Here is a 5000-nt window from a genome sequence, read left to right as displayed (position 1 = left end):
GCTTTACTTTTTCTAGTTCTTTTAAATGCAGAGTTCAGTTGTTTATTTGAGCTTTTTCTTGCTTCTTACAGGTATGCCTGTAATGCTATGAACTTCCCTGTCAGGACTGCTTTTGCTGTGTTCCATAAATTTTTAATTGTTGTATGTTAATTTTTACTTGTTCCAAGGATGTTTTTGATTTCTTCCTTGATCTCATTGTTAACCCATTCATTATTTAATAACATGTTATATAGTTTCCAAGAGTTTGAATGTTATTCAGTTTTTCTATTGTAGTTGAATTCTAGTTTTATGCCGTTGTGATCAGAGAAGATGCTTGATATGATTTCAATCGTCTTAAATTTATTGAAACTTGTTTTGTGTCCTAACATGTGGTCTATCCTATAGAATGTACCATGAGTACTTAAAAAGAATGTATATTCTGTTGTCTTAGGGTAAAAAATTCTGAAGATATCTATTAAATCCAGCTGATCTAGTGTGTGTTTTATGGCTGCTGTTTCTTTGTTAATTTTCTTTCTTGAGGTTTTATCTGTTGACATTAGTGGGTATTGAAATCCTGTACTATTATAGTATTGCTGTTGATCTCACCCTTTATGTCCATCAAAATCTGCTTTATATATTTAAGTGCTCCTCTATTAGGTGCATAGATATTTATAATGGTTATATCTTTCTGTTTGTCCCCTTATCATTATTTAGTGACCTTCTTTATCTCTTACTATAGCCTTTGTTTTAAAGTCTATTTTGTCAGATATAAGTTTTGCTATCCCAGCTTTTATTTCATTTCCATTTGCATTAAATATTTTTTCCATCCCTTTACTTTCAGTCTATGTGTATCTTTTGTTTTAAGGTGAGTGTCTTGTAGACAGCATATGTATGGGTCCTGTTTTCTTATCCAAACAGTAACTCTATGTCTTTTGATTGGAGCATTTAGTACATTTACATTTAAGGTTATTATTAATATGTAGTTTTTTATTGCCATTTTATTCTTTAAATCTACATTCCACTTTTACTAGATTTTTTCTTATTGTTTTGTTTACAACAGGCCCCTTAACATTTCCTGAAGCATTGGTTTGGTTGTAATGAATTCCTTATGATTTTTTGTTTTGTTTTGTTTTAATCGGGGAAGCTTTTTATTTCTCCTTTAATTTTAAAAGATAGCCTTGCTAGATAAAGAAGTCTTGGTTGTAGGCTCTTCTTTGGCATTACTTTTAATATTTCTTGCCATTCCCTTCTGGCCTCAAGTGTTTCTGTTGAGAATTTAGATGTTATCCTTATAGGGCTTATCTGTAGGTAATTGGCTGCTTTTCTCTTTTAGCTTTTAGTATTTTCTTCTTATCTCTTAGCTTTGGTATTTTAATTATGATGTGTCTTGGTGTAGGTTTCTTTAGGTTCCTCTTTAATGAGATTCTCTGTGCTTCCTGAACTTGGGTGGCTTTTTTCTTCAATTTAGGAATATTTTCAGGTAAGATTTTTTCAATCAGGTTCTCTATTCCTTGTTCTTTCTCTTCTCCTTCAGGAACCCCTATTTTTTGGATGCTGTTTCTCTTCATGTTGTCACAGAGCTCTCTTAAAGTTTCCTCAGACTTTTTGATCCTCTTTTCTTTTTGGTGTTCTGCTTTCATGCTTTTACTTATCTTGTTCTTTAAATTGCTGATTCGATCCTCTGCTTCATCCAGCCTGCTTTTAATTCCTTCTAGTTTAGTCTTTATTTCTGATAATGTGTTTGTTATTTCTATCTGATTCTTTTTTATGATTTCAATATTGTTTTTGATGCCTGCTATCTCTTTGTTTAGATGCTCATTATGTCCATCTATTGTTGCTCTAAGATCATTGAGCATCCTAACAATCATTATTCTCATCTCTGCATCCAGTATCTTGGTTATTTCCATCTCTTTCAGTTATTTTTCTGGGGATTTCTCTTGTTGATTCATTTGAATTGCATTTCTCTGTTTCCTCATTTTGTCTCTGTATAGACTGCTCCTTTGCATGTGCTGTTTGTGTAGCTAGCTGAGTCTTGGATTGGTGTTGTATGCCTCCAACTTTCAGTTGTGTTGTCTCTAGATTTTCTTGGGTTGGCCTCAGCTGTTGTTTGTAATCTGCTGTGGGCTACTTGTCTGCTGCAGTTGCTCTTTTTGCTATTTGTGTCAGTGTTTCTATGCCTTAGCAGGGTCAGGTGTAAGGAGCCCTTTCTTAAGATACCACTCTAACTAGGGTTGTTAAGTCCTGAGGTGATGCTCTACTTATCTGGCTACTAGATATATGTTGGTCAAATAAGTTTGTAAATGTGATATATATGTTTGCTCGCTTGTGACTTATATTGGGTGTGGGGGACAGGCTATAGGCAGGCCAGGTCGTTGTAGCCTGGGGTTTGGTTTTGGGACTAAGCTTTTCCCCACACCCTTGAATGATTGTATTATCTGGGTGGTGCACTCTCATGAGGAATCCAATTATGCCTTAGATGGGTGACTTTGTATCGGGGACTTCCTTGTTTGTATATTGGATTAAGGGATTTTGGTTTTCTACACTATAAAGTGGGACAGACCGGGAGCTTGGACACACAGTTCCTGCTATCACAATTGCAGGGGCTTCCCTGATCCCTTGCCCTTCATGGGAAGAGCTGGTTTTCTGCTTTTTCCTTGTCTTCTTTTGTGGTTTGCCTGTCTTGGTGAGACACCAATAAATAGGATGGCCCCCCATCCTCTGACTCCGCCATTTCTTTATCGTCTGCCCGAATCCAATGGGAACCTGCATGTGAATGGCCACGATGGTGGTTCCTGGCCTTACAACTGGCGTAGTTTCCGGCAGGATTCAGAGATTGGTATGGAGCCACCACCCTTGATGGGTGGGATAGAGTACTGGTTGCCACTCTGGCTCCCCATGGCTGTCCTTTTAGGGGCCATGGGCTACATGTTTTTTACTCAAGAGGAAACTGCCCGAGGTCAAAAGTTTCAGTATGAATTGAAAATAGAACGGCAGAAAAGGCTGGAATTGGAGCGAGCACTGGAGAAGGAATTACGGGTTCGCGAGTTGCAGTTTACCCTGGAAGTTGAACGTGTTCACCGGCAGTTATTGGAGAAACAACTGCGGATTCAAGAGCTCGAGTCTCAGCTTCTGGCCAAAAGCCAGCAGCCACAGGAGCCTAAACGGTCACCAAAGGAGCAGCAGCATCCGTGCCGGTGGATTGGCTTTGAGTCAGCGGGAGCAGGCGCTTGCAACTCCTCTTCTGAGGATGAGAAGGCTCAGGCTGAAGCTGCCATACGCACACTGAGAGCCCGACCAGTTGTCGCCAAGAAGGTAAAAACCCAGCAACAAAGAGTCCCTCAGGGGCAGCCACAGCCTCCAGCCCAGGTAATGGAACACTCTGTGGTCCGGCCCTATACCCAGGCAGAGCTGATGGAGTTGGGGGCACAATTTAGGCAGAAACCTACTGAATCCCTGGTAGCCTGGTTACTACGATTATGGGATATAGGGGTGGATGGCATCATGCTCTCCGGAACAGAGATGGAGAAATTGGCCGCCATTACCACACACTCTTCCTTGAGGCAGCGTCTTCAGAACTGCCATGGCAACCCAGGAGACCATACCCTATTAGAATGGGTGATGGCTGCCATTCGTATGGTCTGGCAGAATGCTGGAGAACTGCCGGGGGCAATGAGTCGGTGGCAGTGCTACAGTGAGTTAGTAAAGGTCCTTCGAGAACTAGGTATGAAGAATGCTGTTTTCAACCCTGGGTCTCGTGGGCCAGACGAGGAAGTGTTTACGGCCAAAATGAGGGAATTTGTCCTTGCTAGCGCCCCGTCAGCCCTTTTTGGCTCACTTGTGGCTATCTTGGGCCCCTATGTGGGGCAGCCCATCAATGCAGTTACACAGATGGTAGCAGATTTGGGAGAGCTGGAGGCTGCTCGGGATCATAAAGCAGTGAGGGCTGCTGCCTATGTTTCCCCCCCAACTAACAAGGGAAACGGGCCTGTAAAGGTTACCCGAACACAGATGTGGGTAGACTTGATTGCGGCTGGAGCAGATAAGGGGAAATTGGATGGCCAGTCTAATAAAATTCTTTTGGAGCTTTGGCGGCAGCTTAAACCAGAACAGAAGTTCCAGCCACTGAGACGAAAGGCCCCAGCAGCTACCAATAAAACGTTTGGTGCGCGCACAGCTCGGTTACAAGATTATATGATAGAGACGGCCGAGGGAGAGGGGAACTCCCAAGACCCACTGTACCAGTTTGAATAGGAAAAAGGCCGAGGGACCCGTCTAACGGGGATGGGCGGGGACCGGAGGCCACATGTGGAACTGGCTATCCACTGGTCCCCTTCCAATGTACAACAGGTGTTGGCCTTGGTGGATACAGGTGCAGAATGTTCCCTTCTCTATGGAAACCCAGAGCGGTTTGCTGGGACCCCAGTGGCCATTGATGGTTATGGGGGCCAAACTGTTCAAGTGAAGCCAATAACTATTCCATTGGGGATAGGGAGACTGCCTCCTAAACCATATAAGGTGTATGTATCTCCTATTCCTGAATATATTTTGGGGGTAGATGTCTTGCAAGGACTGTGGTTGGAAACTACAGCTGGGGAGTTCCGGGGGGGGGGGGGCAGTATTGCGGGGACATGCATCACATTCCCCTTTGCAATTACCCGTCCCTCGGCGTGTGACTAACACCAAGCAGTACCGCCTGCCAGGTGGTTATGAAGAAGTCACAGGGACAATCCTTGAACTAGAAAAGGTGGGAATCATCCGGCCAGCACACAGTCCTTACAACTCCCCAGTATGGCCTGTGCGCAAAGCAGATGGAACCTGGAGAATGACAGTAGATTACAGGGAACTTAATAAAGTTGTTCCCCCTTTGCACGCTGCTGTTCCTTCGATAGCTAACATGATGGATCGGCTAAGCCATGAGTTGGGGACATACCACTTTGTGGCAGACTTGGCCAATGCTTTTTTCTCTATTGATATAGCCGCAGAGAGTCAAGACCAATTTGCCTTCAGTTGGGAAGGGAGAC

Source organism: Saccopteryx leptura, chromosome 3 (assembly GCF_036850995.1).
Source record: "Saccopteryx leptura isolate mSacLep1 chromosome 3, mSacLep1_pri_phased_curated, whole genome shotgun sequence".
In the NCBI taxonomy this organism is placed as follows: Eukaryota; Metazoa; Chordata; class Mammalia; order Chiroptera; family Emballonuridae; genus Saccopteryx; species Saccopteryx leptura.
Note: the sequence above shows the minus strand (reverse complement) of the source record.